The 25925-nt window shown below is 45.6% G+C and overlaps 1 protein-coding gene across 3 annotated transcripts in view; it reads right to left on the reverse strand.

The window, feature by feature from the left end:
• LOC119180237 (sodium/calcium exchanger Calx) overlaps window positions 1-25925 on the reverse strand; it is a 76630-nt gene that overhangs the window by 43958 nt on the left and 6747 nt on the right. The window contains exon 1 of one of the 3 annotated variants that reach the window (XM_075868864.1): window positions 9250-9482. The exons of the other annotated variants lie outside the window; for them this stretch is intronic. The gene's annotated coding sequence lies outside the window, so the exon portion shown is untranslated. Of the gene's footprint in view, window positions 1-9249; window positions 9483-25925 lie in introns of those variants that run through there. 3 annotated transcript variants of the gene reach the window in all.

Consider the following 25925-nt stretch of genomic DNA (forward strand, 5'->3'; position numbering starts at 1 on the left):
AACCTTGGCGATGTCTTTCTCTAAGTTGGCGACGAACTCGGGGAGTTTCTACACTTCTGTACGACCGCCATCTTGTTTGGACAGCAAAATAACCTGTATCGTATCTAAGTTCGGTGCTGTCCTCGCCGAGCTGTTTATTTTGCCGGATATACGAGAATAGGTATTACACTTAAAGTGAACGCTCTCAGCTTAGCTGTCTGCTTAGTAGGTAACTGGATATTCTAAAATTTCAATTAACGAATTGAATTATTCATAATAAAAACACCGAATAGATTTGGAATTATGAGCACTGATGAAAATACGTTAAGAGAACGAAACGACCATACAGAGGGGGGTGGGTAAGGTTTCTTGTTTTAAGGTGAAAGCCATTAATTTCTCATATTCGCGTCCATCCGTTCGTGCCCCGGAACGGTGCCGGCTAAGCTGCAGCATCATCACATCACATGGCATTCATGACGACGTTGACGCATCAGTATTGTTTAATGTATACATGCCACTTTTTATGCAAAAGCTGTTGACGAAGTGTCATCTTGAATACTGTAGTCACTGCTTCATTTCAACACGCTGTTACGAAATATTTCTAAGGCTCTGCACTGACAGCTGTAAACGAGCTTGTGTCAGTTTACATCAGTAGGGTATTTTTATCGGTTAATAGTAATCAAAATATTTCTTAGTTAAAGCTTCTGAATATTTGTTTAGAATAAGATGTTGTGTAATTCTTTGACGCTTTAGCAAATGCTTACATTGATATTTAGGGCTTTGAAAATGCTTGTCTTGCTATTTGAAAACTAATCGATAGATATGTGGGGTTTAACGCCCCCAAAGCACCATATGATAATGAGAAACGTCGTAGTGGAGGGCTCCCGAAATTTCGACCTCCTGAGTTTTTTAACATGCACCCAAATCTGAGCCAACGGGCCTACAGCATTTTCGCCTTCATCAAAAATGCATGCCACCGCAGCCGGGATTTGATCCCGTGACCTGCGGGTCAGCCGCCGAATACCTTATAACCACTAGACCACTAAAACTCGGTAATTCGAAAGCCAATCAAACGCTATTCATTTCGTATGTGTATTATATTCGGCTACGAAATTGGCTATTCGCACACCTCTACTATACTTAACCATCTACAGTAAGTATTGCAACACATGCAATGTGCAAGAGAGCCGATTGATTGATATGTGGGGTTTAACGTCCCAAAACCACTATATGATTATGAGAGACGCCGTAGTGGAGGGCTCCGGAAATTTCAACCACCTGGGGTTCATTAACGTTCACCCAAATCTGAGCACATGGGCCTACAACAATGTGCAAGAGAGCTACACACGTTGTCAGGTGCAGGCACAGCAATAACGCGAAAACAAAGAAACAGCTCTATAGATCTCGTTTCCTTAACGAACTAATCCGGATGGACGTTTGCGCAACGCACGCATACCGCAGCGTTGTATCGGAGCACGACAACCACATGTGGTTCGACAAACGTATGCGCTGCAGAATTGAGAGGAGGAAACAATTAGTAGGAGAGTAGCTGTAACCTCACTCGCGACGGCGCGCGTGTTGCAGCTGATGAAATAACCAATAATAGAGAGTTTTAGTACTGCGGAATGGTGCTACGTACGCATCACGCAAGCGCCTTGCGTTACGTGGCGTCGTTTGCCACTAATCGGCTTATAGTACGCCGTAATATCCGCGTACGTAACGAGCAAGAAGCGTGTTGCGCCATCTGGTAGATCAAAATAGAAGCACGTGTTGTTTGTTGACAGCCAATGTGAACCAATCCAAGTGTTATAGCCAGATTATGGCCATATTTTAAGCCACAGAGCCGGTCGGTGCTTGCCTTCGATGCCGCCATTTTGCAAAACGAAGTCTCGCGCTGTCGCGAACTTGTGCGAGAGCGGCGCGATCACCTCGTACGTAGCGGCTGCGTACGTAATGCGATACGTGCGCGTTGCGGTCTGCGCATGCGCACTACGCAGAACCTGGCGTCCTTACGTACGCAACGCCGCCACGTACGCAGCGTACGCAGTACTAAAACTCTCTAATAAAGTGTGCTCCGGAACGAGAGCTTCGGCGATGTTGATAACGACGGGGTTTACACCACGAACGCACCATGTGGTTTTGTTGCCGCTCGTGATCGCCATTGGTGTGTTGCACCGCAGTCCATCGAAGGACTCTGGTTGTGCTGACCACATTGCAGTAGATAATCATGGTGTAGCGCAGATACACGAAACGGAGACATAGAAAGAGACAGCTGAGGTGCTGCTTGAAATTTTAATGGAACAACGATGAAATGTAGGATACATGCTGCTACAAAGGTGCAGGTGCGTGACATTGGGCAGGTTACAGTTGTTCTCGTGCGAAGTGATAGCACTTCAACTGTATGACTGAAAAAAAAACCTATCTTTTTTTTTCCTCGATGAAAAAACGCTTTCTGTTGTCTTGTGTATTTAGATTCAGGTGCGCGTTAAGGAATACCAGGTGGTCGAAATTTCCGGAGCGCGTCACAACGGCGTTTCTGATAATGATATGGTGGTTTTAGGACGTAAAACCGGAACTGGTAATTATAAGCGTTGTGCTAAAACAAAACTAACTTTTCCCTCTGCAACACGGACAGAGAAAATGGCATTCACCTCCTAATTCCTTCAGATTGAATGTAATTCGCGCGGATACCTGTGCCACACGGATCAAGAAAATTGCATTCGTCCGAATGCCATTCGTCACCCCATGCCATCGCCAGAATTCATTCGACTAAGAAATGCGTACTCTCGACGGCCCAGCTGATAAAGTAATTGTATAAAACGACATCTGATCCGAATGGAAGGAAACTTTTCTCTTATTTTATTTACACTAATTACTTAAACAAGTGCTTAAAAATGGTCTAGTGGATAAGGTACTCGGATGCTTATATACCCGCAGGTCGTGGGATTGAATCCCGGCTGCGGCGGCTGCATTTCCGATGGAGGCGGAAATGTTGTAGGCCCGTGTGCTCAGAGATTTAGGTGCACGTTAAAGAACCCCAGGTGGTCGAAATTTCCGGAGCCCTCCGCTACGGCGTCTGTCATAATCATATGGTGGTGTTGAGACGTTAAACCCCACATATCAATCAAGTGCTTAAAACTTATCTTCAGCTGGTACACGCTGTAAATCAAATGCGACAGGCGTCATTTAGTTTTTACGCTGCGGATCTGCTTATAGCTTAGGCCTAAGGTACACGGCCGGTTGCAACGTCGAGAAACAAAGTAAAGAACAAAGTCTGATGGCAACGTAATATGCTTATTCATACATTTATTTATTATCTGGTGTGTATGAAGCTGGTAAACGCTTGTTTATTTTTTATTGCTACTCACCCAATGCTCACGAGGAAGGTGCTGCGATCGACATCATCAAGTCAAATCTCATTCGCTTTGGACGTGTAGCAGTGCCGCCGAAGGAAATGTCATTCGGTAACGGAATGTCTTCGCTACCGAACGTCATTTTCTATGCCCGTGTGGCACGGGTATTAGGCCATCTATGTAAACTGCAGGTCCATCGATGGAGGAGGAGGGCGAACCACCCTCTCTCCTCAACGTCCGGTACTGGTGCTTCCTGAGATATAATGGTGACATCCGGAAAAAAAGATATGCTTTCTTTAAAGAGGCCGTGATCAAGGCCGTGAACAGGCCGTGAACAAGGCCGTGATCAAGAGTTCCGGTCACCCGAAGAAAAAAAAATATTGCGGCGTGCCAGGGGTATACGATACGCTGATTTTGAATGTATCCCGCAGTATTACTCTCTGCGACCACAGGAAAACCCCGAGATACATCTACATGTAAACAGTCCCTAATAGACTGCTGAAGTCAAGACTCGAGCATATCAGAGGTCACCCAGACCGAGATCGACCCGCTTTCGTTTTCGCTGGCCCACAGCAATCCCACGTCGACCAAGCACAGGTGTGTCTGTATATTCCACGTGGGTATCGCAAAAAAGCGAAAGGGGCGATCCCATTATGCCGGGTCAGTCGAGTCACTTCTACCAACGCTTTCTAGGTAACTCTATGTTCGCTGTGTCACAAAAATTACGCGCACCAAAGCAAGGGGGGGGGGGGGGGGTCTGAAGCCAGCCAACGACTTCGTATGGCTCAGCTCGTCTTTGTTCGCGTCCACGCGTACACCCAGGACCCAGTGTTGTCCAAGGAGCACCGAAGAACAATTGATATCCTTGTGCTTTATACAGTGCGAGCACTTGTATGGTGTGTGTGTGTGCGTGTGTGTGTGTGTGTGTGTGTGTGTGTGTGTGTGTGTGTGTGTGTGGAGAGAGAAGGGGGGGGGGGTAGTTTCGAAAGAAACCCCCACGTATCCCTGCAGGTCTCCATGTATCCCTGGCCCACGTATCCCACCGTTGTTGTGTGGCGCACTCGTAGACTCTTAACGGATGGCGAAAGTGCTCTTGCGTTGGTTGATTTCCGTTATACGGAGGAAACCCACCACCCGTCCACTGTACCCACGCCATTGCTTTATATACCGGCTGTTGGATCGTTTGTACTTGTCTCGTACTTTGGCCTGTGGGTTTGGTGCGATTGTCTTCCCGCATCGGAGCAGCCTTTACGCGGAGGATGAGGGCCGGGAGGAATGGACGAGTTGATGGATGCGTCTGTTAGCAAAGGCTGTGCGTAGTCCTCCTCGATGGTACGGTAGTTAAGGTGCTCGGCTATCGACACGGAGGTCGCTGGTTCGATTCCGGCCCCGGCGGGTGTGCTTAAGAAGGCGAAACGTGACAGGACCGTGCTCTGCGCAATGGTGGTGCACGTTAATGGGACTCTAAGACGAAACAGAAGGTTTATTTTGACAGCTTTCGTTCTGAAAACTCTAACCTAGTTAATTTCACTTTCACAGTTTATTCATAGAGGAGAGGAGGCAAAAAAAATGTTGTAGGCCCTTGTGCTCAGATTTGAGTGCACGTTAGAGAACCCCAGGAGGTCGAAATTTCCGGAGCCCTCCACTACGGCGTTTCTCATAATCGTATGGCGGTTTTGAAATCCCACGTATCAATCAATCAGTTAATCAATAATGGAGGAGAAGATCAAAGTCTCATTTTTTTATTTTTACGCCAAAATTTTCGCACCTGACGTCACGAATATTCAAAGTGAACTTTTAGTTTCTTGGCCATAGTGGCTCAACTAAATTATCTGACACTTGGTATGTTAAGCCTTTGGCCCGCTCAGACGACAATGTACTTTATTCTTTGTCGATCACGTGATGCTCCGTTTTCTGGTTAACATCCCTGCCTTTCCCTCATTTTATTCTCTCTTATGACGACGTGGCGATTGGTGCGTTGTCTTTGAATCAAGGTGGCGTCGCTACCGCAAACAATCTCTTTTTATACGTTTTTTTAACATAGAATCTCCTCAGGTTAATCCTGGTGATATGGTTATTTGATTCGTTTACTAGTACGACTAAAATCGGTTTTCTCTTTGGTGTGTTTGAGAAAAAAAACATCATGTGGTCGAAATTTTCGGACCTCTCAGCTACAGCGTGGCTCATAATCATATCACAGTTTCGACGCGTACAACCCCAGATAATAAAGGCTGTGGAAAAACAATTAGCTGGGAAGATGAGCTGTAATACGCATGCTGCTAAGAACTGATCAGTCAAAAGATGGTCATCTTTTGAGGCGAGATAAAATCAGTCGGCCAATATGCTCACCTACATGCCGGCGCATCCCGTGGTACGGGGCACGTTCTAGCGTTCTTGAGGACACTGATCGTATTGAGAGGCCTTAGTTTGTATACGTGGCGGCACGCTTTCTGTGTGCTCATTATCTACAGCCGAAACGTGTAGCATTTTCTATTTCTGACTGTAGCCCTGACTATTATGTCCTCAGAAGGTACACTCGCTAATATTGACCGACAGTTTAGTTCAGTGGTGGTTTACTGGAGGAAGAACTGTGTTTTGGCTGCTTTTAAAGTTGGGCTGCCTCTCGGTACCCTCAATTACTTCAACAGCCAACAATGATGCTTACGTGCTCGTACCAGACTCGTAGTCGGGAACTTTTCTCCGGGGGGAGGGGGGGGTTCTTGTTGAAGGCCTTCAAAAGAGCCTATTTTTCTTATGTGGGCTCAGTGAAAGACACCCTTAAATTCGAATTTTGGAGAGGGGGGGCGTTTCATCCCTACCTCCCCCCGCCCACCCCAACAAAAAAGTGCACTGTCAATGCAGCGACGTCAACGTGCATGAACCTTCATGCCCTGATGCCACAATCCAGAAAGCAGCTCGTCTCCCTCTCCGTCGAAAAAGTTCATAGCTTGGCGCCCATGACAATCACGACGTGCACAGTCATTAAATCTTACACTCCATCACGAAAAGCAAAACGGGACATTTGTGTCTTTGCGCGCAATATACGTGACTACGTCCATATACATGACACCACTGGACAGGCTTTCGCAAACGCGACACACCACAAAACGGTTTTGCCTACCTTGAATGATTCACGCATACAAACGCCATCGTATAGGCACCCCTATGCGTGTACAAAAAGAAGAAACAAAAAAGATACGGCCGCTGCGCAACGAGTAATTACATGGGCGTGTTTACTAATATCGTCGATGCCGCACGCACCTTATATGAGCGCGACGCCTCGAGCGATCCGGATAAGACGGGTGAGTCAGAACGAGAAACGCGTTCTACTTACACGACGCGTGAACGGGCGCCATGGCCGTGAAAGCGAGCTATATAACCCTCCCAACAAAAGCGTTTCCCCTTGTTCTCGACTTCGTGGTCGTCGGCGCTTTCTTCTTTCGTTTGTGTGCGCACCGGGTGTAGAATACGGACCGGTCCGTTTGTAGGCCACTGCGCATAGCCGTGGGACGGCGAGAAAGATGGAAATATACAAGGTTACGCTGTACGGGTTGGAGAACGCGCATCGCTGACCAACGTCGACGAAAACGAAGAGGCACGCGAGGGAGGGTTATGTACGAGACGCGGCACGAAGGAATGTGCCGCGACGGCGGAGTTTGTCCTGGTTCCAGGAGTCTTCGAGTCTGCGCCCTGTCGCTTGTTTCACCCGCTGTGCCGCTCTTCTCGACCGCTTGGCCAATGAAACTTTATTGGGGGCGAATCGTTGCATAATCATGAGGTAAGTATAGCAGCTTAAACACACAAGACGCCACTCGTGCCAAAGGCACGACACACACAAGCGATATGTGGTTCCGCGTCTTTTCTGTGCGGGACACCGCATGAGCAGGAGTCGTCTTATGTGATTCTTAAAGGAAAAGAACAGAAAAGTGAGCCCCGTACCTGTCTCTCAGCGGGAGGACACCTCAACAGCAGCTCACGAGGGATGGGGGTAAGGAGGGATTAAAAGGACAGAATCAAAAGGTATAGAGATAGAGAGAGGGGGGAGGAGAGAGCGTGGCGCAGGGACAGCGACATCCTGAAGTAAAGAGGAGATGGGAAAGATGGACATGGTCACAGCAGTCCGAGGGTGGGGCACCACTCGGTGAGAGCTCTTGTCGGCGTCAGGAGATGTCGTAGGGCGAGCCAGTCGGCTGGAGGCTGCGCTGTCGTCGTAGATCGCGGGGGCACAACCGGCACGAAATGTAGCGAAATCGGCACGAAATGTAGCGAGCGAGAACAGAAGTCGCCGGGTCTGTGCCACGTGCATGATGCCACGTGTGTACACAGCCGGTTGTTTCCGCCCGCTTTTGCGCCGAAGTACGCATGTATACGACTATAAAAGCTAGACACACTATACCGTGATTACGAAGAAGCTCAAACACGTGCGCGAGCCCCATCCACAGTGCAATGCGCGATATAAACGCTAAACCAGAACGTTCTTCACGCATGTATAAACCTTCTTCATCAGTAGTCGCTCGTATATGGCTCACTCAATGAGCAGCATTCTTTCAATAAAGCGAAACTCTGGCGAGAAATTGCGAAGTATCGCGAGGCTTGGCAAGAACACGCGAGGGCACAGCGAGGCCTGGGCTATAGACTATAGAGTTCTCCTCAAGAAATGACTCGCACTAAAATATCGCTGCTTTAGTCGAAAGCAATGGGAATAAACACTGGTGCAGCAAGGAGGGCTTCTCACAACACCGGCATTAAGCTAGGGGGGATATTGTACACGTTTTCTGTGACAGAACGAGACACGACCGTCCCGACACAAGACAGAATAAACAACTAAAAAGCGAGCTGAGAAATGATTTCATTGCATGAAGAGCGTAATTATTATAGCTCAATGCCAATATTTAAATGTAACATTTTTCAAAGTTTGAAACTATGGATGTCTTAATTGCGCCGCTAGGTGGTGTTTCAGTTTCACGAAACCTAAAGAACATTTCAGTGTTTACAAACACAGACCTTTTATGACATCCGGTTTTGTCCACCAATGCGCCTTAATAGCATTGGTGGACAACAAGAGCTTCGGAAAATAGCCCGCTAATTTTTAACAGTTTCCTTTCCTTTTCGGCAAAATAAAGTCAATTAAGTATTCTTTTGAGTTACATAAAATTTATGGAAGATTCCCTTCTACTTTCCGCACGTTCCTTTTATGTGAAAAACGAAAGAGAGACTTTCCTTACTCTTGCAAAGAATTTGAAAACGTGCTTTCAGTATCGACGTTAGGAGCTGGTAAATGAGGTGACCGGAAGTTTTTTGCGGTACAACGCTTGCAACCTTGAAACCGTCTATATGGCTCATTATTCTAAAGGTAGCATATACAGTAACTTTATCGGTGGGATGGATAATTTGGTCTGATGTTCACAGACTGTCTCGGTATAGATTTCACTGAGTCAGACACAAAGCAGGCCAATACGATTCTCTGACCCGAGCACTTACGTTTCGACCCAGTACCAGCCGTTCGTAGGCAGCTCTATATCCGTCCGACCAGACGGCACTGTACTGCAAGAACGCTTATTCATGTGCACGCGGCTATCGTAACAAAGCAACGCAAGTCAAAACACTACTCATTGGCTAAACACATAAACGTACCTTTAAATACAACAGCACTGTCCCTACTTTCCGGAATGCTTCAATGGTCTTCCAGGTGTCGCATCACTCGTATAAACAGCGACAATCGCAAATCAATGCAATCTTTATCGCGAGATCGACAGTGCATAATTAGACGGAAACGAAAGTGAAAGACAGTCGTTGCCGATTCGCAGGTAATCCACGAAACAGTATGTTCCACAGACACGAGTTCTGGGTGATTCCTACACGTTCAGAAATTTTTCGGAAGACCGGACACCGGCGACATGGTGCCGTCGAACCTCACCGCGCTCGACGATACCCGCCGCTGGTAGAAAGGTCAGGAGCAGGGACGACACAGTGGCACCCATCCTCAGCCGCACTTGAAGAATCCCGGCACCAGCTCCGGGCCCCCTAATGATGCCAGTTCGGCAGCCGAATTGCGGGCCGTCGGTGTCCTGGCAGAGAAGGGATGACCATATACACTCGCACCCTGAAGTTCGGGGTTACATAGTGGTCTTTCAGGAGGTCCGGCTCTGGCTTCCACACGTGTCGGTAGTAGTGCGACACAAACCGAAAGCTCGCATGTTCGATGCCACCTCGCATGCTCTTCTCCTAGTCTCCAGTACTCCCCATATACCTTTCAACTCGAAATTATTACTGAATGCCTGACGTTAAGGGACAAGTCTTACATGCTTCCCCAAAAGCACGCCCCACCGCGGTGGTCTAGTGGCTAAGGTACTCGGCTGCTGACCCGCAGGGCGCGGGTTCGAATCCCGGCTGCGGCGGCTGCATTTCCGATGGAGGCGGAAATGTTGTAGGCCCGTGTGCTCCGATTTGGCTGCACGTTAAAGAACCCCAGGTGGTCTAAATTTCCGGAGCCCTCCACTACGGCGTCTCTCATAATCATATCGTGGTTTTGGGACGTTAAACCCCACATATCAATCAATCAATCGATCCCCAAAAGCACGAAAAAAATTGCCGTCAGCGTCAGCACGAGCGATGCAAAATATCGTCGTAATATGATGACGTTACCCTATGAGGACATCATCACGTCACTGATCGCCTATATTTTCAACGTCGTTATGTGGTCTTTATGACGTTACATAATTTCAACGTCACATGATGGTGTCATCACATGACGCCATTTCCCGCTCAAAGGTGAACCGATTCCGGAGGCACCGCCGAACACGCCTGGTTAGGTGATAATCTACTTTTCGCCGCAGCACCCTCTGTGTCGCTCATCCTGTATCGCTACGTTGTTTGAAAAAGGCGCGACTGAAACAGCACACAGAACAGAAGAACACAGGACGACGCGCTACGAGCAGCTGAGATGCCTTATTGAAGGACACATATTTACAATTCAGTTAATCGCGAGTAACCAGAATAGTTGATATAAGATAAGATAACATTCAATAGAAACGGCGCAATCATTTCGTTTGTCATGTGGCATTGCCACGAGCGGCATTGTTTTCTTTGGCATTGCCAGGAGTGCAAGGAAGGCAGTTGCAAGGCCATTTCCGGCCAGAGATCCGTAATACACAGGAACAGGCGCTCTACACCGATAGAAAGAGGCGAGGCCTTTCATATTAGGAGTAATGGGCACAGTTGCATAACGTGAACATGTCTTAACACAGCGCATGACTACGCGGACACACGAGAAGAAGAGACAAACCACAGCGCTGACTCGCAACTGAATATTATTTCTTGAAACAAAATTATATAAGCATATATCAAAAATAGGGGTGAATCATGCATTAGCGTCTGTTTTTTAGCCTTACATAATAGCAAAGTTAGGTTCTTAGATAGCACGATATCTTAAATTTTCCGCTGTTGTAGAGTACACGTGCGGTGTTTCAAGGTTTTAGTGTTTCAATATGTCAGCTGACCTGCCGTTTTCTTGCTATAGTGTAGTCACATAGGTGTGAAGGTTGAAGCGTTCTTTCGTTGTTTTTTTTTTTCTTTCAGTGACTATTCAGTTGCGACTCAGTGCTGCGGTTTGTCCCTTCTCTTGTGTCCGCATAGCCGTGCGCTCTGTTAGAAAAAAATATACTGTCCCCAACTGGCCCAGCTTTCAGTCCTTCTACAATTGCGTAAGTCGTCTTCTGTTTATTCTGCAGAAAGCTAAAATATGCTTTTCCCGGACGACACGCCGAATTATAGCGGTGAGCGTTTGCTTTGTTTGAATCTAATGTTGACTCGTTTGGTTTATCAGGGTTCAATGCGTTATAAACATGTTTCTCTAAATAAGATTTTGGCATTTTTGTGCTCTAGGTGGGAAGAAGCCTGAGTGAGCAGCGAAGCTGGCGTAACCAAAAGACAGGGCCATAGTTAGCAAGGATTTGTATTAGTTAAAATGTACTAATTTGTCATTATCATCCTCGTGCCTACCAACCTGCTCATGTGCTTCCTGCTGCCACGTTATATCTGCAAATTTCTTAATCTCATCGCCCCCCCCCCTAATTTTCTGTCTCCTCACTCACGCGTTTGCATTCTCTTGGAATACAGTCAGAAATACTTAATGACCAGCGGTTATCCCACCGACGCGCTACGTCCTCGGCCCTTGTCCATTGCTTATTCTTGATTTCAACTTCAATTTAATGATAATAAATATATAATATTACTTTATTCGCCATCTATGCAAGCTTGATGGAAAGTGTGGGACTAAAAACAAGGAACGCTCGACTGCGGTCTCACACCTTTTACAGTAGGCAGCAGTAGCACACAGTCTTATATTGAAATAATCTGTGCTCACAAGAGAGTAAAACAAAAGGGAGAGAAAGAGATAAACAGAAAGGTAGAAAGGCATACCAATGCAGAAGGAAATCACGACGGAAGCGCATTTCCATTCGTTCCATTTTGCAGAATGTGTGTTATACAAATCTATGAGAGATGCAAGATTACCAGTCCGCAAGTAGAAATATCACTGGTAACTACGATATCCTTAAGCTCCGTTTGCTCCCTGACCCACACTGCTCTCTTAACAGAGCCTAAGATAATATTATCACTACCCTAAAGTGCCAACCACTGGCACGCGTATGCTCGCGTCTACGCGTCAAATGCGCCTCTCGGCGTCGGCTTCGGAGGGGCATACGCGAGCAGGCGCGAGGGATCAAGCCGGGCTTGATATTTCGCCTCGCGTACGCTACGTCACCACGCGTACAGTGGTGCCAACCAACCAGAGGCCGCGCGCCAACCAACCAGAGGCCGCGATGACTCCGAATGCTGTGCCTAATGGCCGCCGCTTCGAAGGCACAGCCGAGTGCTGAAAGCAAGCATGAAAACTACTCCAAACGTTCCTGAATGACCGCTTCGTAATCTAGAACGACAACGAAACGACGAACGACTGCGAGTGCTACCAGCGTGACGCGGTTTCGTGCCGAGTTCGAGCGACGCCGACAAATCCACCAAATGCCGGCACCGGTCCCGAGTGCGATCGTCGGCCGAGCGAAAACATCGCACAGACTACTGGAGCATGTCAGTGTTCTTGTGCTTTGATTTGTGATTTTCTGTGCTAAAAATAAGTGTGAACAGACTTCGGAGGTTCGAAGCTTTGAGCGCGAGCCCTCGCCTACCGCGGAGGCAATTCAGAGCGGTGTCATCTGGATCCAGCGTAGGCCTCTACCGTCTAGTTCATATGAACCAACACATGCGAGGAACATCGGCTGAAAAAGATCTACGGTAGTTTCCGTCGCAACATAGACACCGTATACGACGCCCAAAACATTGCGTAGTGCATACGGAGGAGTTTTTATCTACACTGTGTTTGTTTTCAACATCGGTATTCATCATCGCTGAAAGTGAACCTCGCACTAGCCAGCACATTTTGGTGATGTGAAATCGTACGTACTTATATAAGTGTATTCGCTAATTGTATGACGCTGAAACATTCGTTGGCTTCGGTGCAAATCGTTTTCGCGTGTTGCCAAGCTATTAACAAGCGTGCTCTGGTTGGTATCAGTGTGATGTGATTTCGTGACGGGTACCAGCGACGCTGACACATTCAGCTGTCAGCAGTCTCATGTCCATTCATATCCAAGATAGAAACTAGAGCGTGCGTTGCTGTGGTGATCGAAAAAGAAAGTTGCATGATTAAGTGCTGCTGGTATTGCCTGCTATTTCACTTCTCGCTTGTTCTGCTTCTCGGCCACGCTCAGTTGCACATACATTGTTTGGAGGCATTCTAACATACACATTCTTAATTTATAGTTCATTCTGATACTCATAGCTGTAGGCATACGATGGTGCTTCTCCATCGTTTTACAGTTCACTATAATATAACACGCGTTTTGTTTACAGCTAGACAGATAACCGAAAACCTTGTGAGAAGCGCCTGATTTGAAATTAGCTGCACGATGACACAATAGTAGGAAGAGAAGGTCACCACATGTATGCACAGAAAGAATGAAGGTGCACTAGTACTGTACTGCACTTTGTATAGAAGAAATGCAAAAAGTACCTCATGTGACTTATGAGATCTTTCAGAACTGTGCATGTATTTATCTGTTCCTCTAGACTGTAATGAGCTGAAGATATTATTAGATGGTTTCAAACATTGAATCTTTGTATGTGTTTCCAAGGACTGCTTCGTTTCTTTTCAGGTTTTTAGTATACACATTAACTTAGACTATATATGCATGCACTTAAGCACATTCAGTTAGGCTATGTTAAGAACCTTGCCAAAACTTCTGTATGGTGCTCTGGTGCAATCCTATGACCGGTATCTGTCCGATCAAAAATTTTGGGCATGCTTTATTGCATTCTAGGGTATTTTGACTATTTATGACATGTGAAAGCCACAGGGCTTGGCTGCCGTCTCAAAACCAATTTCTGTCTCATCAAGAAGTGTCAGATGCACTTTGTAGATGTTAAAAGATATTGAAACTAGCTGCAAAGTGCAGAAACCTCCAACAGAGCACTGATCTGCAATGACAGTCCAGCCTAGAAGTCATTTGTAGTGCTCTCCAACACGTTCAAATAAAGTTGTCGAACACTGGAATGATCTACTTGACTTTGTTCGTGATACCAGTGTGTCTGACTTTTTGGAGGCACTTGTATCATATTAATGTTCTGTTTCTCTCATTTCTTATTGGGGTGCACTCAGGGGGTACTGATATTTGTTTACGTTGACACACTTGCTGTGATATCACTGTTTAAATGCTTTCATTTTGTATATATGTACACCACTTCTGCAGTAGCCTCACATTGGGCTGCCGTATTTGAAAATAAATAAATATACCATCTGAAAGTGTTCCACGCTGTGCTTGGTTCCAATCTGATCACTAATATCTGTTGCATCATGAAGTGTCAGGTGTGTTTTATTGCATTGGAGAACATTTTGACTGCCTTCCATACAGGGTTCAGTTCCAGTATTATGACCGATATCTGTGACTTCATGAAGAGTTGAGTGCAGTTTGTCGTTTAACAGAATACTTTAACTATAGACAACATCCAGAAGTATTCCATACAGGGTTCAGTTGCAGTCCAATGACCAATATTTGTCTTATCATGAGGTTTCAGGTACAGTTAATTGCGTTAAAGCATATTTTTACCACAAAAAATGCCCAAAGGCATTATATGTAATGCTTAGTTCCATTCCTATGACCAGTATCTGTTGTATCATTAAAAGCGAGGTGCGGTTTATTGCATTAGAGGATATTTCCGATACGCTTATCATTCGAAAGCCCTCTGCACAGTGTACAATTACAGTCTCATGACCTAAATCCGTCACATCATGAAGAGTAGGTGTGGGTTGTTGCATTGGAGAACATTTTGGTTGCAGACAACATTCGAAAGCCTTCTATACAGGGTTCAGTTCCAATATTATGACCGATATCTGTGACTTCATGAACAGTTGGGTGCGGCTTGTCGCTTTAGAGAATACTTTGACTAAAGACAACGTCCAGAAGTCTTTCATACAGGGTTCAGTTCCAATATTATGACCTATATCTGTGACTTCATAAACAGGTGGGTGTCGTTTGTCGTTTTAGAGAATACTTTGACTAAAGACAACATTCAGAAGTCTTGCATTAGGGCTTCAGTTCTAATATTATGAGCGATATCTGTGACTTCATAAACAGTTGGATGTCGTTTGTCGTTTTAAGAATACATTGACTAAAGACAACGTCCAGAGGTCTTGCATCAAGGTTTCAGTTCTAATATTATGACCGATATCTGCGACTTAATAAACAGTTCGGTGTCATTTGTCATTTTAGAGAATACTTTGACTAAAGACAACGTCCAGAAGTCTTCCATACAGGGTTCAGTTCCAATATTATGACCTATATCTGTGACTTCATAAACAGGTTGGTGTCGTTTGTCGTTTTAGAGAATACTTTGACTAAAGACAACAGTCAGAAGTCTAGCATTAGGGCGTCAGTTCTAATATTATGACCGATATCTGTGACTTCATAAACAGTTGGATGTCGTTTGTCGTTTTAGAAAATACATTGACTAAAGACAACGTCCAGAGGTCTTGCATTAAGGTTTCAGTTCTAATATTATGACCGATATCTGCGACTTAATAAACAGTTCGGTGTCATTTGTCGTTTTAGAAAATACTTTGACTAAAGACAACGTCCAGCAGTCTTCCATACAGGGTTCAGTTCCAATATTATGACGATATCTGTGACTTCATGAATAGTTGGGTGTCGTTTGTTGTGTTAGAGAATACTTTGACTAAAGACAACGTCCAGAAGTCTTGCATTAAGGTTTCAGTTCTAGTATTATAACCGATATCTGTGACTTCATGAACAGTTGGGTGTCATTTGTCGTTTTAGAGAATACTTTGACTAAAGACAACGCCAAGAAGTCTTCCATACAGGGGTCAGTTGCAATATTATGACCGATATCTGTCACATCATGAAGTGTCAGGCATAGTTAGTTGCATTAGAGCACATTTCGACTATGGAAAATGCCCGAAGGCATTCTACGCAGTATTTGGTTCCTATCTTATGGCCAATATCAGTTGTATCAATAAGAACCAGGTGTGCTTTGTTGCATTAGAAGATATTTCGAACACGCACATCAGCTGAAAGCCTGCTACTCTGGGCTCAATTGTAGTCTTATGACTGACTTAATTCTGTCAGATCATGAAGTTGCAGGCGTGATTATTAAGTTGACTGATATAAAATATGTTGGTAAATAAACTGAAGGTACCAGCATACACAAGATGTTGCTAGTAACTTTGGTAGTGCAGGTATAGAAACCCGGTTGTTTGTAAACCTGATCAGGAGGGCAGCCACGCCTCATTCACCACAGAGAGGAGGGGGGGGGGGGGGAGAGCTCAATGTCAACTCTATATATTAACATATTAGGGAGGGGGTGCTAAGTCAGCCCTGGGGAGGGGCACTGGGACAAACTTTTGCCCCCCCCCCCCCCCTCCTTAAGGAGAACCCTGCACACGCCTATGATAGACGTACAGTATGCTAGACGCGAATGTTCATTCGCGGGAGCGGCGCACGCACCGATGTTGATTTCTGGTGCACACCGCTGTAGTTACTTTGGGCACTGAAATGTCAATTACTTCTAAAATAGTCTAAACTGTGGTGTTTGAAGCACTATCAACTTGTTAACGTGTTCTCATATCCTCTAAAACATACATTCCCGCTCCAGTTGAGAACGTGCCATTCTGTGCTGAACTTGGACAGTTCTAAGCCAAAAGATCAAGCAACATTGTGCATCGGCCTTGGACGCGTGGGCGTCAACGCGGTCGACGCGTGCCAGTAGTTGCGCGCCCTTTTCCTCCACAGGCGTGACTAGACGCATTTGACGCGTAGGCGCATGCATACGCGTGCCAGTGGTTGGCACTTAATGGGCGACGACTTAATAGGCAAAGCCCTGATTACCAAGCAATGTAGTAATTAGCATTGTCCCACTTACATAACATGCCAGAAAAGTAGGCGCAGACAACGAAGACCTGAGCACGTGCCGGTTATGGCGACACGACACGGCACAACAAAGAGCCCGACAGGTCCGCCGTAAAGCATGTCAGTTGCTAACAGCGCGTCATCCTCTGTCCTATTCTGCGCGTCCGTTTAGTCGCACCTTTTCGCATCATGAATGAAAACCAACTCCCCCCAACGTTTTCTTGCGTTGTACGGCTACGCCACTCCATGCACCCATCACGTAGTACGTACACAGCAGTCGACTGGCGCCATCTTGTCCGTTACGTGTGGCCTCCTTTGCGCACACGTAACGGTTCGCTGACCGCAGGGGTAAACAAAATGCCCTCACGCAAGGGAGACGAACGCGTCCCCATTCTAGTCGCGACGGTGGTGGTATGCGCGAATAATGCGTGATCCGGTGCCGGACGAGCCGCGATGAAGTCGCGGAGCGAGCGAGCGCCCCCACGCGGAGTGGCTTTTGCTTCGGCTCGCTTCGGCTCGCTTTTAGGCGGCTTTATAGCCGGCGGGCTCTCTTCGTTCGCAACGGAACCGCGAGCGCGGCAAAAAGAAAAAAAAGAGATTTGACGATACGGAACGCTGACGTCGGCATTGCATGCATTCGCTGCGGCTGTTGTATGTATCACTTCCCTCCCGCCAGTGCACTTGGCCTTTTTATTTGTTTCCTTTTTTTTTTTTTCTCTATTCCTTGCGCACTGAAGGAGTCTTGCCTAAGGACATCCTTTTTTTTTTCGTCTACGTAAACTCATATTTTCAGTTTTGGTTGCTGTTTATCACGCCTTTTATTATTTTGTTTCTTGTTTTGGTGATGGAGTCGGGCAACACGCAACAACGCATTTCAGACTGGCTCGGCTTTTTCTGTTGTTTTTTTTTTGTGTATCCCTGACCTTGATTCTGCTTTCCACCATTCCGCTGGCGCAAAATGGCAGCCGTGGCCTTATAGACAGAGTTGGCCTCATTTTTTTTTTTTTTTTTTGCCCCGAGGCCGGTTCCAATAAGGTGCGGGTGTAACCCCGTGGCACCCTCGAATTCTCATGATCTTTTACTAATTTATCGCTTAGAGACCACGACGACGTCAGAAAACGTTGGAAGTACAGGCCACACCAGAGCAGGGAGCATGAAAGCTCTGTAATAATTTTGCCGATTCCAAGAATCACTGCATTCATAGGCGTATGTACGGTTCACCGTAAGGGGAGGAGGGGGAGTTGGAAAGTAAGCAGCCCTTTGAATTACCCGCCAGGAGATTACTTCGTCGCCATCATCGTCGAAACCCAGGCATGCTGCCGTGAGCCCATGGGCCTCAAAAACTATATATGTATCTATGATTGTTCAGCGAACTTGGAGAGCGGGGTTAAACACAGACACAAAGCAAAGAGGTGGCACACAGCACGAGCGCTCAAGTGAATTACCAACTAGCCCACCTTTCCATCCCATTGGTATGTATCTATGATTCGCCGAGCTGGAGCAGTGGTTATGGCGCTCGGCTGCCGACTCGGAAGTCGTGGGTTCGATTCCCGTTGCGGCGGTCGCGTTTCTGAGGAGGCGAACCGCTTTAGAGACGCGCGTACTGCGGGACGAACGCCAGGTGGTCGAAATTTCAGGAACCCTCCACTGCGCCACCTCTCGTAACAATGATCGTGGTTTCGGGACGTAAAAGGCCGGATATTATTAATATATTTATTTATTTATTTATTTATTTATTTATTTATTTATTTATTTATTTGAATACCCTAAAGGCCTCGAGAGGCATTACATAGGGGGGGGGGGGGATACTGTTAAAAACAAGGTATACGTCAATTCATATAAAAGGACCGCACACAGCGATCAGACATAACTAGGTAAAAAGTACACTTTACGACAAGGATGTAACACATGGCTCATTTCACATCTCCAGTACATTTCAATTCCAGGAATCCACATGGCACTAGTTCATCATCGTTTCGCTGGTACACAAGATATAACAAGAGGGTAAGATATAGTAGCAGTAGACATATTACACATCAAGAAATGTACGCAGCACTGATTGGAATGCAGACGGATCATTTATCATCACAATCTCGCTGTGAAGCTCGTTCCACTCGGTTACAGATAACACAAAAGGGGAGTTTTGGTACTTTTTGGTCCTTGCAAATATGGACGACACTTTACGAGCATGGTCAGTGCGATTGGACACATAATGGGCCGGAAAAATATGAGCGCATGAAAAAGGTGTAATACCATGATACAGAGAGTGAAAAAAGGTCAAGCGGAAGAATTTACGACGAGTGCTAAGTTCTGGAAGATTAAGAATCTGTTTTAATGCTGAGACACTTTGGTATGGCGAGTACGAGTGCAAAATGAAGCGGGCAGCCTTGTTTTGAATAGATTCAATACAGTCGGACAGTATAGCTGTGTGAGGGTTCCAAATTATTGAAGCATAATCGAGGGTTGCACGGATGAGGGAAGTGTAAGCGCGAAGTCTAGTTTCATGGTTTGCGAGATATAAACGGCGCTTAAGAAAGCCAAGTTTTTTTAGTGCCTTGTTTGTTACGTGTTCAATATGCATGGCCCAGTTTAAATCAGGAGTAAATATCACGCCAAGATACTTGAAAGAAAAGGTTCGTTTAATATCCAAACTGCATAACATGTATCGATTTAATGGAGTATTTGGATTCGAAGAAAATGACATGACCTTTGTTTTATCTGTATTAATTTCCATTTTCCACGTGTGGCACCATTTAGCCAGGGTATTTAGATCGCTTTGCAAAATAGCTACGTCATCAGTGCATGTGATCTGTCTATAAATTATACAGTCATCGGCAAACAGTCGAATTGTTGAAGTTATATTGTTCGCAATGTCATTAATATATATCAGGAATAATAAAGGCCCTAAAACTGATCCCTGAGGTACTCCTGACCTAACGACACAGGAACTGGAGAGATTATTATTTATATTTACTTTTTGAGAGCAACCAGATAGAAATTCCTGAATCCAGCGGGTAGTTTTTATGTCTAACTTTAGGCAGTTTATTTTTTGGATGAGCCGTATGTGGGGAACACGGTCGAAGGCTTTAGAAAAGTCGATAAATACAGCATCTGTGTAAACCGATTTGTGCAAAGAGTCATGTAAATCCGTAGATAATTCACATAACTGTGTCTGGCAAGACCGCTTGTACCTGAACCCATGTTGATTTTCGAATAACACTTTATTAGTATTAAGATGTCTCATTATGTGGGAGTAAATTATATGTTCGAGGAGTTTACAACAAACTGATGTGAGTGAAATCGGGCGGTAGTTTTTTGGACTTGAGGGATCATATAATTACCATTATTATGACGTTATTCTATAACGAGCACCGTTCGCCATCTTTCCGGCATCCGTCCTCATCACAGATCCATCTCATCAAAATGCACAGGCACTTAGTACGAGTCGGACAAGTTTTGCCTCCCATGCAAAAGACTGCGTGTCTCGTGCGTATTAAAAAAAACAAAAAAACTTTTCGGTGAAGAGCCTTCTCTCCTCTCTCTCTCTCTCTGTCTTTGACTGCCATTTCCGCACCGGCAAAGACACACATACGCACTCGAGCCCGTCTCGCAAACGCATAAGTGAATATACTTCACGGAAAAAGCTGCTATGGCGATAACGAGGTCACGACATGCCGGCAAGTATGAAGTAAGAGACTGCGCCTAGGTAATGGTCACACGCAAAAAAAAAAAAAAATATGGAGATTGTAGAGAAAAACAACAAAATCAAAGTTTGGTCTTGTCACCGGGAGAAGATATACAGCCCTGAAATAAGATTAGAGACTTGTACATCACACGGCCATACCTAACAGTCGAGACTCCTATAAACGACGTCACGAACTTTGCACAGCTGCTGCTGCTGCTGCTGCTGCTGCTGCTGCTGCTGCTGCTTCCGTGTGTGTGTGTGTGTGTGTGTGTGTGTGTGTGTGTGTGTGTGTGTGTGTGTGTGTGTGTGTGTGTGTGTGTGTGTGTGTGTGTGTGTGTGTGTGTGTGTGTGTGTGTGTGTGTGTGTGTGTGTGTGTGTGTGTGTGTGTGTGTGTGTGTGTGTGTGTGTGTGTGTGTGTGTGTGTGTGTGTGTGTGTGTGTGTGTGTGTGTGTGTGTGTGTGTGTGTGTGTGTGTGTCGGCGCGCAAAGTGAGATCTAAAGTAGCTGGAGAGGAAAGGCCAAGGATAGGGTGACAAGTAAAATAACAAAAATAAGGTAACCATATCACGCACAGCCGCGCTCTATACCCCGACAGTCGGAAGGAGACGTGAGCGACATAATTAATTCCCGAACGGCGGATACCGCATTTACCCGCTCACAAAGCTCGAACCACGCACGACGCCTGCTATTTGGCACGCTCGCGCGCCGGGCCACTTAGCATGCTTTTTCTACGAGCCACGGCACATCTTGCTCTCGGCCAAGTTGATATTTATGCTATGAGGCACTACACACTGGACGTAAGAAAGATGCACAAACGCAAACGTTACTGGTTTTATGGAATAAAGAACTTTGGTAGGCTACTGAATAACTTAATAAAATATGATACGGGCCAATCGGTACGGATCAAGCAAACACGGCAACTAAAACACGCAAAAATAGACACAGGACTCGTGTTAGTTCTCTGTTACTGCTCTGTGTTTAGGTTTTCACTGCTTCACCTGAGTAAACTAAATCATCTGACCATTGAGGTGACCGAGATTGAATGAAGACCTTGTCCTTGTCGAAACACCGCAGAGTCAATATTAGCAACCACTTAGTTGGTTTAGTCAACATTAACCATAACTGTAGCCAACACGTTTGTCAACGGTAGCCGTCACTTGGAAGACGCCAGTCAACATGAGGCAGTTAACGGTGTTTGCAGTATGCAAGTAAATTCGGCACTTCACGACACGTGACTTAGTGAAACACTTTGCGGCTGCAATGCCTTAGAGTTTCAACATGGTTATCATGCATTCGCATAAGAAGATCCAAAGTGAAGAGACACGACTCTTTTTTTTTTTTCGCAAATTGTACGGACCTTAATATTGTGTTGTACTGACCTTGACACGTATACCCTCATTCGAAAGCTTTCTGCAACTTACGTGGCTTTGCATCGCATCCGAGATTGGCCCACCTGTGACTCGATCATGATGTATCTTGATGAAGTAATCGTATGACTTCACGTCGTGATGATCATCGCAGACTTTCGCGATCTGTGACGATGTGTTGACGTCACAGGATGACGTCATGTTATATTTTGGGCGAGTTACTGTCTTGGCGCCGACCGCACACGTTAACTTCAACAGAGTTTTAATCATTTTTTTACCCGCCAAGCTAGTTACGTGGTTACGCTGCTCTACTGGGGACCCGCAGGTAGCGGGATCGAATCCCAGCCGCGGCGGCCGCATATTAAATGGGGGCGAGAACGCTTGACGCCTGTGTATTTAGATTCAGGTGCACGTTGGAGAATCCCAGGTGGTCGAAATTTTCGGAGCCCTTCACTACGGCATCTCTCGTAGTCGTATTGTGGTATCGGGACGTTAAACCCCCAACAATTCGTATTTTATTACTTCTGTTTTGCATCATTTATGCTGCCACTGACAGGGTCTCGCAATATATCGTCAGGTCTCGCGGAATCTCGAGAATTTCATTGAATTGTGAAAGATCTGTACCTGTCGCGTTAAAAATAAAAATTCATAGCTTTGCCTCAAGGGCGAAGCAATTAACACTATAGCAACAAATTGGAAAGTCACGCTCAAAATTGCAAGCAGATCAAAACCTGCCCCGCGATTTTCACGCATCAATGACGCACGGAACGTACTCACAGGTAGAGATGAACGCGAATAAGCGTCTCAGTTGTTACTTCGCTGTGTCTGAAAAGCGCGCCCCTATTTGCAAACGAGAGACAGTGCAACGATTGCAGTGCCCTTTGTGTGTCCTGTAACTACAACAGAATCGTTCCGGTGAAATCTCAAGGCGCGCGATCCCCCCCCCCCCCCCCGCGAGATAAGCAAGTGCACGCGTGAGCGTCCACCCTGCCCCCTCTCCGTGGCGGGGCAAAGTACACGCGGGAGATGAGAGCGCGCGCCGCCGCGTCGCGACGATGCGGCGACGCGCGCTCATTGCGCCATCTCGCTGGTTATGCTGAAAACACGATAGTTGCCCCCCGAGAGGTCCATCAGCAGCGGTGAGTGGCAGATATTAATAGCTTGCCGTTTGAACGTTCAAGGAGGCGCTTCTTCATGACTCAGTGGCTAACGCCTCGCAGTCACTGTTCATAGGTCCGACGTTCGATTCAACTCACCGGACTCTTTTTAAAGACCTTCGACGCACAAATGTTCATCTGTCTGTCTGTCTGTACATTTTTCTGTTTGTCCACTCTTAACGGCATCGGTATTTGAAACGGCCGACCCCATCCGCAGCGCAAAGTTGAGCGTTCATGCTTGTGCAATTGTCAATTAAAAAGCAACTAATGTAAATGTCTGGGGCACCAGAACAACACGTATATATTCTGCATGTGCGTCTTCCACTAGAAAAGGCATACATAAGTTTATTAACGAACGTTGCGCTTATCACGCTGCGCTGACCGTGCAACGCTTGCACGGAGAGGGAAGTGTTTCGAACGCATTGCTATGACGAGACGGTGGTGGCACCTACCCGTCGCCTTGCGTCCTACACTTTATCACCTCTGAGATGGGCGTGCACACCCGTCTCTGAGCCACGCGCTTTGTTTTCTAAAATAAACTGCCAGATGGTGCTCATGTCTCACGTGAGGCGTGACTTGATGCACTCGTTCGCCTCCACTGCACGCTCGAGGCACTCTAACGCAGCGTCTCCAGAATAGCACTCACCGATTTTCTTGCGCAGAACATCAAACAAATGTCTTGTTCACTCCCTCCACAAGCAAGACTATCGTCTTTCGACGACTTTTGCAGTGTAACATGCAGATAGTGACCCATTTTATTGGTTTATTTTTCTTTCTTGCGTTTTCTTATATATATATATATATATATATATATATATATATATATATATATATATATATATATATATATATATATATATATATATATATATATATATATATAGATATACACAGACGGTGAATGACGGCGATGCCAGTGGCAAAATTCAGCCGAAAATGTCCATATCATTGCTATCGGGTGAAAAAAAAAAAACCCACACACTGGTCTGGCATCGTAAGCGGGCAAACACGGCACTGGTGCCCGCAAAAAGCGCCAAGTGCTCTTTTACCGTGACGCGCGGGCCACGCTTGGCTGGCGGTTACGGACTTTGCACCTGTTTCGCGCATGTAGACCGGAAGAAACAGAAGCGACACAAACATAAAAGACGGCGAGTTCACGTCGGCCTTCACTGGCGGCGATATTTCGAGGCAGCGACGAAAGAGCGAAGTCAAACGAGCGTGTACTCTATACGGGAACGGCCCGAATTTCGAAACATTATAAACTGCTTCTTTTGTTTTTCTTCTGCTTCGGTGCCGTAAGCACATGCATGCATCACAAGTCGACCCTCGCAAAGACACTCAAAGGGATAACGGTGAGGCTAAGATGAATCCAGACATCATGTGGACGTTCCATTGACAATGGTAGCATTCCTTGTTTGTTTGTTATTTGCATAGATATTGTCAAATATTTGTATGAGTTTCCTTACTGAAACTGCCCGAGGTGGCGCACGAAGAGTGGGCTGAGTCAGCAGACACCCTCTCCTATTGCCCCCTTCGTGGTCATTTTGTGGGAAATGCCGAAATAAAGTAAATTAACTGAAAAATGGCAAAAAGTTCAGACATTTTGTATATCGTATGGGAATTACTTTGATCTTTTTTTCCAAGGAGTCTTATTTATTTAGTTTATTTTATAGACACATCTGAATGAATTCAAGAGACAGTTAAGCCAAGAAACGCCTACAAAACAATAATTTTTGTCATTAACGTCAGTGTGGTATTTTATTTAAACCTAAATTATTAATAAGAACGAAAAATCATCTTTTGTGTCATGTTTGATAAAAAGCACGAAAAAAACAAGCAGGTTTACGAAGGGGACAGTACGACACTACCGGCAAGTGAAGTTTTTATGATCAAAAGCGTAGAAAGATATACACACACATTAGAGAAAAACTGGAAGAAGTATGAGGCAACTGCTGTATGAGCACGCGCATCAACGCGTTACATCAAGCTATTTTACTGCACGGCTACATACCGCTACCCAAGCACAGCTTATGCACGAAACAGCCGCGTTAGCGATATAGGCTGTTTCAACAACTTCTCGAGTTGCCCCCGCCGCGTTGGTCTACTGGCTAAGGTACTCGGCTGCTGACACGCAGGTCGCGGGATCAAATCCCGGCTGCGGCGGCTGCATTTTCGATGAAGGCAAAAACACTGTACACCCGTGTGCTCAGACTTGGTGCACAGTAAAGAACTCCTGGTGGTCGAAATTTCCGTAGCCTTCCACTACGGTGGCTCTCGTAATCATATGGTGGTTAGGGGACGTTAAACTCCATATATCGATGAGTCAATCGAATAACTTCTCGAGTTGTGTGAGCTCGGCTTGAAAGCAAAATACGTGTTTCTTTAAACACAAGCTGTCACCCACGAGATCACGTTTTGAGGACGTTTAGGTCCATAAATTATCTATCTATCTATCTATCTATCTATCTATCTATCTATCTATCTATCTATCTATCTATCTATCTATCTATCTATCTATCTATCTATCTATCTGTCTGTCTGTCTGTCTGTCTGTCTGTCTATCTATCTATCTATCTATCTATCTATCTATCTATCTATCTATCTATCTATCTATCTATCTATCTATCTATCTATCTATCTATCTATCTATCTGTCTGTCTGTCTGTCTGTCTGTCTGTCTGTCTGTCTGTCTGTCTGTCTGTCTGTCTGTAGATCTATCTGTCTATCTATCTATCTGTCTATCTATCTATCTATCTATCTATCTATCTATCTATCTATCTGTCTATCTGTCAATCTATCTGTCTATCTATCTATCTGTCTATCTATCTATCTGTCTATCTATCTATCTGTCTGTCTGTCTGTCTGTTGATCTATCTATTTATCTATTTATCTATTTATCTATCTATC

The sequence above is a fragment of the Rhipicephalus microplus genome, chromosome 7 (assembly GCF_043290135.1).
Source record: "Rhipicephalus microplus isolate Deutch F79 chromosome 7, USDA_Rmic, whole genome shotgun sequence".
NCBI lineage: Eukaryota > Metazoa > Arthropoda > Arachnida > Ixodida > Ixodidae > Rhipicephalus > Rhipicephalus microplus.